This window comes from Camellia sinensis, chromosome 12 (genome assembly GCF_055761805.1).
Source record: "Camellia sinensis isolate YWXY chromosome 12, ASM5576180v1, whole genome shotgun sequence".
In the NCBI taxonomy this organism is placed as follows: Eukaryota; Viridiplantae; Streptophyta; class Magnoliopsida; order Ericales; family Theaceae; genus Camellia; species Camellia sinensis.
The window spans coordinates 18,687,349-18,701,690 of NC_138972.1; positions in this window are offsets into that span (position 1 = coordinate 18,687,349).

The window sequence follows — 14,342 nt, forward strand, 5'->3', positions numbered from 1 at the left end:
CACCTGACCCTTTTGACCCCTTTCTTCCGGGCTAATGTTGAACCCCTTGGACCTTTTTTCTCGAACTTTGAACCACATATCTGTGATGTACACACCTGAGAGGCCCCTAAAAGTTCATGGCCGGCCAGTAAGTCAACTTGACCCTTTTGACCCCCTCTTTCCGAGCCATTGTTGAACCCCTTGGGCCCACTTTCTTGGAATTTCAATTACATGGTTGTGTTGTGCACACATAGGCCTACCTCCCCAATACCTGGCCGGCCAGAAAAGCTGGTTGACCCTTTTGACCCCTAGCCGGCCGGCTAGGGGGTGTGGCCGGCCGGCCACCTCCAGCAAAAGTGAGCGGCCGGCCGTGCTCTCCTCACTGTGCCCCTTCCAGCTGTAGGGCAATATCCCCCAGATATTTTCTGTATCCGGGGGATATTTTGGGAGAGAGAATTCCTCTCCATTTCACCCCCCTTTTACACCCCCTTTCTTGACCTTATAACCAGCTGAGGTTCTTCTTCTTCTAGGTTAGAAAAATTCATCTCCAAGGCTCAACCCTAAACTCCATTGTTATAACTCCCAAAACTTCAAAAAACCCTAACTCCTTAACCTTCATTTCTTCTACACCACCAAGCCCTACCACCACTATCTCATTTCCAGCAACAAAGAAGGGTTCTTGAAGGCCAAAGGAGCAGCAAATCCATCCAAGAAGCAACCAAAGTCTAGATCTTCAAGGGTAAGTTACACTTTTACCCTTTTGACCCTTTTTCTTAATCAATATGTAAGCCATGCATGCTTTTTGTGTTGAGCTTCGGCCCTAACTGAAAAGGGCCATATTTTGAGCTCATCTTCACTTCTCATCAAGGGCTCAACCCTGTTTGAGTCCTCCATAATACACTTGCTTCATTGACCATCTTGTATGTCACAATTTTGCATGCTATTTTTGACCCATGAGAAATTTATTTTCGAGCATGTTATAAACTGATATGAGGCTTATTTTGAGTCCCTCTTCAACATTGGAGAAGGGCTCAACATTGTTTGATGTTTCCATAGGTCACTTGTAGTTCAATCCCTTATTTGGCCTCATTTTTGCATGAGTTGATAGCCCTCTTTGCTTCTGTTTTTGGACCTTGGTCCGAACTTAAAGTGGCCTTGTTTTGGCCTATACTTCATGTTTCATTCACACTTTTTTTCTGTTTGGTGATCATTTTGTACACTTCATGTTTTAGCACCTTTTGAGCTTCATTTTACATCACATTTTTAGCATATTTGTACACTGATTTTGAGGCTGCCATATACTGTAAATGTTCATATTTTTGGTCCATCTTCAGTGTTGTAGAAGGAAATTTTTCAGTTTGAGTTTTGCTTATACCACTTGCTTCATTACCTCTCTTTTGGCCCCTATTCTTGCATGCTATGTTTCCCTTATCTATGCTTGCTGTTTGGCCATGTTTATAACTGTAAAAATGCATATTTCGGGACTGTCTAGCTTCTGTCTTTGCATTGCATGTCCATATTGTGCATGTTTGGCATGGCTATAGGCCATTTCGGGTGCTTAATGTTGCATTTCGGGATAATTTCGTGCATTCGGTATCATTTCGTTACATTTTGGGACCCTTTTTTTTTCCACATTTTGTTGCTGAAATTCTGTTAGTGTGCTTGCATATCATTTTTGCCATGTTGCATGTCATTTTAGCATCGCCTCGGTTTGCGTGCCCGTGTGCACGCATTTCGAGGCACTCCTTTTTTTATCCGACGGCATCCGATGTGAGTGTGGCTGAGGCTCACTCATGTTGGTATAAGCCCATTTGTCATTGCCGTGTCATTTTAGCATCGCCTCGGTTTGCGTGCCCGTGTGCACGCATTTCGAGGCACTCCTTTTTATCCGACGGCATCCGATGTGAGTGTGGCTGAGGCTCACTCATGTTGGTATAAGCCCATTTGTCATTGCCGTGTCATTTCTGCCATCGCCTCGGTTTGCGTGCCCGTGTGCACGTATTTCGAGGCACTCCTTTTTATCCGACGGCATCCGATGTGAGTGTGGCTGAGGCTCACTCATGTTGGTATAAGCCCATTTGTCATTGCCATGTCATTTTAGCATCGCCTCGGTTTGCGTGCCCGTGTGCACGCATTTCGAGGCATCTCATCTTCATTGCATCTGCCATCGCCTCGGTTTGCGTGCCCGTGTGCAGGCATTTCGAGGCATCTCATCTTCATTGCATCTGCCATCGCCTCGGTTTGCGTGCCCGTGTGCACGCATTTCGAAGCATCTCATTTTCATTGTATCTGCCATCGCCTCGGTTTGCGTGCCCGTGTGCACGCATTTCGAAGCATCTCATTTTCATTGTATCTGTCATCGCCTCGATTTGCGTGCCCGTGTGCACGCATTTCGAAGCATCTCATTTTCATTGTATCTGCCATCGCCTCGGTTTGCGTGCCCGCGTGCACGTACTTCGAGGCACCTCATTTTCAGCATTCCGTCATTTTCTCAGTTTGCGTGCCCGCGTGCACATATTTCGAGGCACCTCATTTCCATAGCATTCTGTATGTTAGGATTATATCTCAGTTGCATTTCATGCATACCATGCATATTGCATCGTGTCCGAAATAGGAGTTAGCCCGGGCACGGGAAACGAGGTACATTTCGTACTCCGAGTGACGGAATGTGTCTCAATTTCCCAGTCGCCGACACTCCGGATTATCCATGATGGAGTTAGGTTTTAGCTGTAGTTTCATGTGCATTCATCCTATATCGAGTTGTGCATTTCGACTCCTCGGCCATTATGCCTTGGTATGCGTGATTGGTGGCACGAGGATCGAGACATGCATATATCTGTGCAAATACATTGCTATGCCCCTTTCCTGCTCTCTGTTGCAGCAAAACGCGGAATCAGCAACTTTTTAAGGCTTGGCACGCATTTCAAGAAACAGATGTAAACAGAGGCTAATTGGGGCATTACGGTGGATTTCCGCGCAAGACAGTCCAGACATGCATCATCCACCAGAAGCAAGGCAGTCCCTGGCTTGCACGCCAGTTTATTTGCTTTCTAGTTAATTCCTTAATTAATTAGAATTCTGTAATATTCTTTTATTTTGGGGACTGTAATATTCGGACTGTATTATTTATTCGGATCCTCCGAGTGAGGACACAACTGTAATAAGTGTGCGTGAGTGTGATGTATGTCTTCCAACCCCACGTCTTTCTCCCTTTTATTTATCCGCTTATGATGGTTAGATTAGGGCATACTTAAATTGGCATACAGTATGACAGCATGTTTGCATCATTCATCTGTATTGCATGCACCGGGCTCGGCGCACCATACTAACTGCATCGTACTTTCAATTCCAAATTGAATACATGGTAGTTGTAGCATTTCATATACCATCTTAAAATAGCCGAGCCTGCCATAGTTGCATTTTTGTATGTGTTGCATTAGGCATTTCTGTATACTTAGGATTCATGCATGATTTCTAATGTAATTCTCTGTTTTGGCTTGGAGTACCCGGTAAGCTTTATGCTTTAGCATCCTTGCATACGTGTGAGTGTTGCCATGAATAGCATGTTTACCATGAGGCTATGTGCTTATCTGATATATCTGCCTGAATGCCTGTGGATGAAGGTTGGGTTATCTGGATTGGAATGAATCATCAAAATGTTTCAAAGCCTACCTGCGGGTAGCAAACCATTTTCAAAAGCAAACATAGAATGTTTTGTTCCAATTCGGACGACCCGGTCTATATTTATATGCTGTGAGCATCACGTAGTAACCTAGGCTAATAAACCGGAATAAGAACTCGCAATGTTTTCAAAAATTGATATCATGGTTAGTAGAGGCCGGTCTATGACCGGGCGAGCGGGGGTGCTCACGAAGTGACCTTCCCCAATCGTACCCAAGTTCCCGAGCCGAGGCAACTTTGGTGATGACGGACACGTGGCCTTTTGGCACCGAGTCAGGGTTTCCTAAATTTCCCAAAATAAAATATTTAGGTGGCGACTCTGTATCTGGCAAAGCAGTCCATGTTTGGCACTTCTTTCAAAAATCAGTTTTCCTAAAACGATTTGCCGGATTTGGACTCTTTGGTTCAGACTTAGAACCGTGACATTTTGAGAGTCCGAGCTGTAGTGACCCTAAATGAACAGAACGGGACCTAAACCCTCCCGGGGCGTTCGGGGGACGTCTACAGTTTCTGGCGACTCTGCTGGGGAATTTAGAGAACTTGACTCGAACTCATGATATCTGTTTTTGACTACACTTGTGTGTTTCTTTGCATTGCATTTGCATTGGTGCGCCTAGGACACCGTGTTTGCCATCTGCTATTCCTGAACGGTTTGCCGGAGGCTTGTCTTGTCAAGGCATGACCATAAGGCTGACCGGTTGTGGGCTCTGCCAGTATGGGAACACAAACCCCGGTTTTACCGGGGCACCCTCTTTGACCATTCGGCCTAGTGCATATTCGGATCCATAGTGACTATTCCAAATTAGGACAGGCTGCTTACCCGTTTATAAGTTGTTTGAAACCACTGTGTGCATAGTGAAACCCTAGCTCCTGACAAAATAGGACAGGGAAACCTTACCCCAACATAGGGGTGTTTTGGCTCTCACTTATCTGTTATGTGCTTTAGAGTGCGTCTCTACAGGAATGCATATATCAGTATATGAGTTTGGGCATCAGGCCTGCGGGCTTCAGTTCCAGTATTGGCAGTATCAGGCCTGCGGGCATCAGATCAGTATATGAGTTTGAGTATCAGGCCTGCGGGCTTCAGTTCAGTATTAACAGTATCAGGCCTACGGGCATCAGTTCAGCATTGTCGACATCAGGCCTGCGGGCATCAGTTTTCTATTACGGGTATCAAGCCTGCGGGCGTCAGCCAGTATTTGAGGAATATTTATCTGCGGATATCAGATTCTGTTTTAGGGAACAATGATACAGGGATGATAATCAGTATTTGAGGACAGTGTATATTTCAGCTTATTGACTGTGTGTTGATTATGCCCGACTATGTGTCTTGCATTTTATTTTAAGCTGTTATGCTGCCCGTTTATCTGTTTATTTATTTCCTTTTCGCTTTATTTATCTTTTGCTAGGGTCAGTTTTAGCACGATTGCTTCCGACCCAACAGGCATTCCCCAAGCACCTTGGACACGAGGTCGTCGACTCCACCGATCTGAGGATCTGATAGACGGACAGCCAGTGTTCTATTCTCTACCCCCTGTTATCAAAAGGAAGCCGAAAAGGCGCAGTGTGTCAGAACAGAGGTTGTCAGGGCAGTGGGCTACTCCATCAGAGGACTATAGGACTGAGGTCTCAATTACTACTGCAGAAATAGACATACCAGTTAGACAGATGGAGCAACAGAATACATCGGGGATGGAGGCTCTAATGCGCCAGATGCAGGAAAGCATGAAACAGATGCACGATGATGCCGTCCGTCAAGCGGAATTCTCCAAACAGCAGGCCACAGTCATGGCCCAACAGGCTGAGTTGATTACCAGGTTGCAACAACAGAACACAGCGTCTGCTTCACAACAAATCCCTCCTCCAGCGGGGGTCCCATTACCCGAGAAGGCTCCTGCTATTCAGGACGTTCCTCTGAACACCCAAAATACTGTACCGACTGTCCAAATTTTACAAGAGGACACGAGTCTTCCAACGGGGCCGACACCGCCCCCGATTCCATTACAACTGTCCAAGGCTCATACATCCAATCACCCGGACTCTCCATCCGAGGACGAGGTTGATCATACGGCTCTGAAATTGAACAAATTGGAGAAACTCTTTAAGAAATCCCAAGGGGCTAAGGCTATGACGGATATCGGAGATGGATATACCGAGGAGGCCGTGACACTCCCCGATAGGTTCAAAATGCCACAAATAGACCGTTTCGACGGGACTGGTGACCCCATGGTCCATATCCGACTGTTTGCGGATGTCTTGCGACCAATGGGCCTAACACGGCAACAGAAGCTCTCACTATTCGGCCGAACCCTGTCGGGTGTGGCCTCCCATTGGTACGCAAGATTATCGGATGAGGTGAAGAAGAATTGGGACGAGATGGCTGAAGCCTTTGTCACACAATATTCATATAACACACAGATCGAGATCACAACCCGCGATCTTGAAACGACGAGGCAAGAGCCCAAGGAATCTTTCTCGGACTTTGTGATCCGATGGAGGGCAAAGGCGTCGACGATGACTTTAAGGCCCACTGACAGAGATCAAATTCGGATGATTGTGCGCAATCTCCTCCCCAAGTTAATGCAAAGAATGATTGTGGTCCCCTTCCCTACTTTCGCAGATTTACATGATATGGGGGTGCAAATAGAAGATGCTATGAGGCAAGGACTGCTTGACCAGGACAGAGAACAACCGAGGAGGACCTTCAATCGCAATAACAATGCAGGCCCGAGTGGCTCTGCTAATACAAGAGCCTCGGAAGTTGGTATGGTCACCACCACTCCCCCTCCCCCTCCAAGGCCCATGACTGCCACACCATTCTCCGGCGCGTCCGGAAGTAACTCACAAAACAACCGATTCCAACCCCGAGGCCAAAGAACCTTTACTCCACTATATATGCCTCTAACCAAAGTTCTAGGAATACTGATCAGAAAGAATCATTTAAAACCCCTAGAACCAAAGCCATTACCAAATCCACTCCCCCCCTCATATGACTCGTCAAAATACTATGCATACCACCAACAACACGGTCATGACACCGACCGTTGTTACAGACTGCGTCATGAGATCCAAGATCTTATTGACAAACAGGTGATCGCACCTCCCGACCAACCCAATGTTACGACCAACCCTCTCCCATCACATAACCAAGCTCCTCCTCCCAAAAGAATTAACTTTATCCAGACTGGGGTCGCATCTTACGATCCTAGCATCTACATTACTCCCACCCACCTACCCAAGCCGGAGGTGCTCCTCCCCGATTGCACTGACTTCTTGTGCATGGTGGACACCTCCAAAACCCAACCAGAACCGATGGTGGTGACCGTCGAAGGCAGGGCAGGGCAGATTTTGGGAGAGACCGAGTCTGTTGAATCTGGGACTGGGCAGAGTTTTGCTGAGAGGGCTTATGATCCAAGCAAGTACATCCTATCAACGAGCCGAACTGGGCTAAGTGTAAAATTTCCCGAGACAGGAGAACTATGCATGATCCGAGGAGAGGGATCTGAGTTATGGGCAGATGAGCTGACAACCGTAGAAGAGGACTTTGCTAACTTGCAATTTCTCGATGATCAGGAGCTGGAGGATGCGTCCATTAACTGGAATGATTATGAGGGATCAGAGGAGGCCACGGGATGGCTCGAAGATCAACCAGATGCAGTGGGGGAAGCTCAACCAAAACAGAGCCCGGCAGGGGCAGAAATATCAGTTGTGGCCGGAACGGCCGAAAATCAAGTTGTACCGCCGGAGAGCGCCGGTGTTAAGAATTCCGCTCAGGACATGGGCATTACGAATGTAGGAACTATTGAACAAACAGCTGTACTGACGCAGTTGGAACAGGGAAAGTTTGAGGAAGCTGAGAGAGCCAGAAAGGCAAAGGGCCCTGAGGGGACCGAAAGTTCTGTGCGCACAAAGACAAGCAATGCTGCGAGCATATGGACAGAAAGCACTGAGAGTGCGAGTGGACCGGAGCCAGACAGGTGTCTGTTGGCTGCCAGTGGAATGTGGTGGGAAGATGACGATTTGTGTCTTGCCCACACCGATGAGGACTGGGGGAATAACCAACCGGATGATACTTGGTATCTGGATGAAGTGGACCATATGACAAGAAGTGGGCGGTACTTCAAGCCCCCACACCTAGACCAACCCGAAGCATCCGGGAAAGACAGAGAAGTAGAGAGACAGAAGGAGAAGCAGATTGAAGACGAGGCTGTGTTGAAACAATTAAAGAAAATACAAGCAGACATCTCCATCTGGGGACTGCTAATGGCATCACGAGTGCACAGGGAAGCTGTCCTATCTGCCATGGACAAGTCGAAACTTTCTATAGACACCACGCCTGAACAGCTGGTTGGGCTGGTTTTTCCGGGAGGAGGTTCCCCGGCATTAACTTTTTCAGACAAAGAGCTACCGCCTGAGGGCGCAAATCATAATAAGCCTCTCTACATCTCTGTGGAATGTAGAGATAAGTGGATACCGGTGGTACTTGTTGATACCGGGTCTGCGATTAACGTCTGCCCGACCAGAACGGCATATGCAATCGGGTTGAAGCCCGTAGATTTTGTCCCAACCACCCAAGTGATCAGGGCATATGACAATACCAGCAGAGAGGTGATGGGGACTGTTAAAATTCAAACTAAGGTTGGTCCAGGACAACACAGTATCGAATTTCATATCTTGGACGTTCCCGCAACCTTTAACTTACTTTTGGGGCGACCGTGGTTGCACCAGGTCAAAGCAGTCTCTTCCACCCTTCATCAAATGCTGAAATACCCTCACGGGAAAGGGGTAGCAATCGTTTTTGGAAATTCATCGATCCATCCGCCGCCGGAGGTGTCTACACCTGTCTTGGAGATCGAGCACGGCACGGAGGATGTGTTTTTGTCGGGGTTCACTTTGGCCGAGGCTCAAGCAGTGCAGAATGTCATGGCTGCGAATGAGGGCATGTACGTTAGTGCACAATCCATATACCTCATGAATAAGCTAAAACATACCCCTGGGATGGGATTAGGGAGAAGCGGCCGGAAAGGCGTCTCAGTATTGGCCGAAGTGCCACACAACCCCCACGCCTTTGGACTGGGTTATCTGCCCACCAAGGAAGATTGGGTGAGAAAAGGGAAAGAAATGGCCGGAAGGGCCAGAGCAAAGAAGGCCGGGAAGCCATTTGATTTAATGCACAGGCCCATCTGGGGTACCCTAAACGGACGTTTCGTCCGGGAGGGGGAAGATTTTCCGTTCTGCGGCTTCCCGGAGCCATGGCTAAACGCAAAGGGGAAGCGCGTGCCTGGTTTTGAAATCTTCTTCGACATACAATTATCTGGGGATGACGTTGCCGAGGCGCAGACAGACCCACCAACCGAGGTTGAGCAATGTAAAGCAGTGGATCCCGAGAGTACAGAGCTGGAAATGGGGGTAGCACTGGCGAGTCTACTATCAGATCCTCCGATCAGCCAAGAGTGCTTGGGGGATAACTCTTCGGTTTCTGTGATTGGAGATGAAATAGCTGCAGGCTTTCCAGCGCCGATCTTGGATGCATCTATCGCACCTTCTCTCATCTGGCAATATGAAGAAGGCTTTTTATCTAGCAGTTCCGGGTCAGGTAGTGAGCCGGAATCTGATTCTGCCGAATCTTCTGCGTCGGAATCAGATTCCAGCTCGACTGAGTCTGAGTCCGGTATTCCTGGGAGTGATAACCCGGATACCACAGTCCTGTCTAGGTCGTCTTTTTCATTTTCTTTTGAGTCTGTTGTAACAGAGGAATCTGACGGCTTGGAAGTATTTAATGAGAATGATGTGGATGTGGTTTCCGAGTATTTTTCTGTGCCTTTGATTTATTGCTTAAATCAGGATTTTCAAAATTTTGATGAAAATAGTGAGGAAGAAATTCCTCCAGTTTTGCAACGATTAATTGATCAAGAGCAGGAAAGATTTGTTAAACCTTTAATCGATGAAATCACTTCTGTGAATATTGGTACTGAGAAGGACCCGCGGCTGGTCCAGATCGGGTCCACGTTGTCTTCAGAGGAGCGCGAGCGCTTAGTCGCTTTATTAAAGGATTTCAAAGATGTTTTCGCGTGGTCCTATGAAGACATGCCTGGAATCGATCCTGAGATTGTACAGCACCGGATCCCTCTTGATCCAGAGGCCCGCCCTGTCAAACAGAAACTCAGGAGGATTCGCCCGGACTGGGCCCTCAAGATTAAGGAAGAGGTCACCAAACAGATTGACGCAGGGTTCCTGTTGGTGTCTGAATATCCAACTTGGTTGGCCAACATAGTCCCGGTGCCAAAGAAGGACGGCAGAATTCGGGTCTGTGTAGACTTCAGAGATTTGAACAAGGCCAGTCCGAAGGACGACTTCCCCTTACCGCACATCGATGAATTGGTGGATTTCACGGCAGGACACGCCTTGCTTTCGTTTATGGATGGTTTCTCAGGCTATAATCAGATAGTGATGGCACCCGAAGACCGGGAGAAGACTGCGTTCACTACCCCGTGGGGTACATATTGTTATCGAGTGATGCCATTCGGGTTGAAAAATGCTGGAGCTACGTATCAACGGGCAGCAACTACAATATTACATGATATGATCCATAAGGAGGTCGAAGTGTACGTGGACGACATGATTGTCAAGTCCAAAGATAGAGAGGGCCACTACACCGCCTTACAAAAATTCTTTCAGAGGATCAAAGAGTTTCGGCTGCGATTGAACCCCCAGAAATGCACGTTTGGTGTTACAGCAGGGAAAATGCTAGGGTTTCTGATCACACAAAGGGGCATCGAGGTCGACCCTTCCAAAATCAAGGCCATCTTAGAAATGCCACCACCAAAGACTGAAAAGGAGGTGCGAGGCTTTCTGGGTAAAGTGCAATTCATAAGGCGGTTTATTTCTAAACTAACCTTGACTTGTGAACCACTTTTTGGTCTCCTGAAGAAAGGAAAGAAATTCCAATGGGACGGCCGATGTCAAGCAGCTTTTGAGCAGATCAAAGAGTATCTACAGAACCCACCCGTGTTGTCACCGCCAGAGCCAGGGAGACCGTTGATACTGTACCTTTCGGTAACTGAGACCACCATGGGCTGCATGCTCGCGCAGGAGTCAGAAGACAAAGTGGAAAGGGCCATATACTATCTGAGCAAAAAGATGCTAGATTACGAAACCCGCTATACACCGCTGGAAAAGGCTTGTTTGGCCTTGGTATGGGCAACTAGGAAGCTGCGGCACTACCTGTTAGCTCACTCTGTAATGTTGGTTTCGCGATTGGATCCCATCAAATATCTTTTCGAGAAACCAGCACTTACGGGTAGGCTAGCTCGATGGCTGCTGTTGCTCTCCGAATTTGATTTGAAGTATGTAACGCGCAAGTCAGTAAAAGGTAGAGCGGTAGCGGAGTTCCTTGCCGACCACCCGGTTGAGGGGGATGAAGCGGTTGAGTATCTATTCCCAGATGAAGCCATTTTGCACGTTGAAGATGAAACCTGGACAATGTACTTTGACGGAGCGTCAAACCAGTATGGGTATGGGATAGGGGTGTTGCTGATAGCGCCTGATGATTCCCGTATTCCTTTAGCATTCAAGCTCCGGTTCAAAGTTTCCAACAATGAAGCAGAGTATGAGGCATGTATTGCTGGCCTGGAAGCAGCCCTGGAACTAGGGGCAAGACGAGTGGACGTCATTGGGGACTCGAACCTTGTTATGTCTCAAGCAAAAGGAGATTGGAAGGTCAAAGAGGAAAGGATGATAATCTACCACCAAACCTTGGATTTGTTAATTCCTCGGTTTGAGAAGCTAAATTTCACCCACCTCGTAAGAGAGAACAATAGGTTTGCAGATTCATTAGCAACTCTATCTTCTATGATAGACATCCCGTCCGGAGTCCGGATGCGTCCAGTTATTATCGATCAGAAGTTTGCGCCGGCATATGAGTCGATTTCCGCCATAGATGAGGTTCAAGACGGCAACCCCTGGTATTACGACATCTGGAACTTCTTGGAAAAGGAGGCATATCCACCGGGGGCAAATGCCAAGGATAAGAGGGCTGTCCGAAGAATGGCTGCTCAGTTCATTATCTGCGGGGGAAATTTGTACAAAAGGGGCCATCTGGGAATGCATAAGCTCTGTGTAGAAGCTGAAGAGTCAAAACGCCTGATGGAAGCCATCCATGGGGGGGAGTGCGGTGCACACATGAATGGAGTAATGCTGGCCAGAAAGATCCTCAGACAGGGCTACTACTGGTCAACCATGGAGGAGGATTGCATTGGTTTTGTTCGGCGATGCCACAAATGTCAAATTCATGCAAATCGCATGAACATCCCACCGTCAAAACTATACAACATGACTTCGCCGTGGCCTTTTTCAGTCTGGGGAATTGATGTGATCGGAGCTGTTACCCCGAAGGGGTCAAACGGGCATGAGTTTATCCTGGTAGCGATAGATTACTTTACAAAGTGGGTCGAGGCCCAATCATACGTAGTGTTGAAGGCGTCGCACGTCGCAAAGTTCATCAAGAACAACATCATCTGTCGCTACGGGGTGCCAAACGAAATAATTTCAGACAATGGTTCCCACTTCAAGAAAGAAGTGATAGACTTGTTGGAGAAATACAATGTGGCTTTCCATAAGTCATCTACATACAGGCCGCAGACCAACGGAGCGGTTGAGGCCGCCAACAAGAATATCAAGCATATACTACAGAAGATGGTGGAAACCTATCGAGATTGGCCAGACAAGCTGCCATTTGCTTTGTGGGGTTACAGGACTTCAATCAGAACTTCTACTGGAGCAACTCCATATTCATTGGTCTATGGAATGGAGGCTGTTCTACCCATTGAGATTGAGGTTCCATCGTTACGAGTATTGGCTGAATGCCAGATAGCCGAAGCAGATTGGCAGCAAAGCAGATTCAAAGAACTCATGCTCTTTGATGAAAGAAGACTGAAAGCACTGTACCACACCCAAGGCTATCAACGCAGAATCGCCCGGGCTTTCAACAAGAAGGTTAAGTCCAGGAATCTGAAAGAGGGAGATTTGGTGCTCAAAGACAACCGAGCTCCCATCCACGACCCAAGGGGCAAGTTCAAACCCAATTGGACTGGTCCTTATATCATCAAAGCTATCTGGTCAGGTGGAGCTGTGGTTCTGATGGATCTAGATGGCTTGGAGTTCTCACAACCGATCAATATGGACAAGTTGAAGAAATACTATCCTTGAGAGGCTCGCTAGGCCGAAAACCCGAAAGGGCGACCTAGGCAAGATTCAGAGCACAAAAAATTAGAAAATATAAAAACTGAGCTCGCAAGGTTGAAAACCCGCAAAGGGCGGCCTTGGCAAAAGTTAGAGCGCAAAAGGAGAGTGAAAATACTCGAGCGAACCTAAGCCTGAACTACGTAAGACTTGATTCCCATCTTTGGGATACGTAGGCAGCTTCGTCATGAAGTTCAGTCATAAACTTTTCCCCGATCAACTTTGTCCATTTCGATCATCTCAGTCATCTTTATCTATCAGCATTTACCGTGATCTCCGGTACAGTGCTGTTCAAACTAGGGGCAACTTTCCGTTGCTTTGGAATACCGCATTGTTCTTCAGACTAGGGGCAACTTTCCAGTTGCAGGGATCTGGGGTCGTGCATCTCAGTGACAGGTTTTCGGCGTGTCCAGTTCTGATTCACATCGAAAATAGTTTTGAAAAGTTTTAATAAAAGTTGACGTTGTTCAAATCAATCTTTTTACGACTTAGACCATTTTTGGACCAAAAGTGGAAAATTTTCAGTACCATAACTTTCAATTTCATTGATTTCAAAATGGAGTTCTCCTGCTCTTGCATTACAATCGAGGTTGCTTTTTAGTACAATCATAAAGAAAACTTGAAAATACTAATAAGCAATAAATTAGGGGCATAGTTGAATCAAGTATCTCTGTGTCCCCCTCCAGAGCTGGACGGGATATCTGATGCCAAGCTGGGCCCAACTTGTACCTCCTCTTTGAGCCAATCCACACATTCATCTAACAAAGTGCAACTGAAGGTTGAAGCAGGGGCCAGAAACTCTCTAGTCCTCCATGCCGTGGCATATCTCTGGCCGGCCAGCTCCCAGGGATGACTGGCAATGTTGCAGTGTGTCCCCTCGGCCCTGTTTTGCTCTTCGAAGGAGAACTCCAAGCATTACCATACAACAGGAGAGCCGAAGGCCTTCATTTCAGACGCGTTCCGATGCCCAGATCGTCAGAAGTACACCTTTTGTTGTTGAGCTTTTTGCTTATCGAGTTGTTGTACTTTGTTTATCGAGTTGTTTGTCGAGCGGACGTGTTTTGTGTTTTGAGTCCTTGCTCTCTGTTTAAGCAAATTTTGTTAAAGTCTTGTTTGTTTGCATTGTTGCTTTTTGCTTATCGAGTTGTAAACTTGCTAAAGATTCTGTTATATCTTAGTAAGTTGGGTCGTTTAGTTTGTTGCGTCGGTTCACTACCTGATTTGGTGATTACAATGCGCATTACCATTCAATTTCATTTCTTGTACAAAACAAATTGATGCGATACGATGCTAAAAGTACAAACACCTTTCCAAAAGCTATTTCATTTCATCATGCTTTACAACAAATAAAGGTACAGGTTTTACAAAAATAAAACTGCCTAACAATGTGCAAAGTGCTACAAACTACTAGTAAAAAGAAAAATAAAGCATGGAAATAGCAA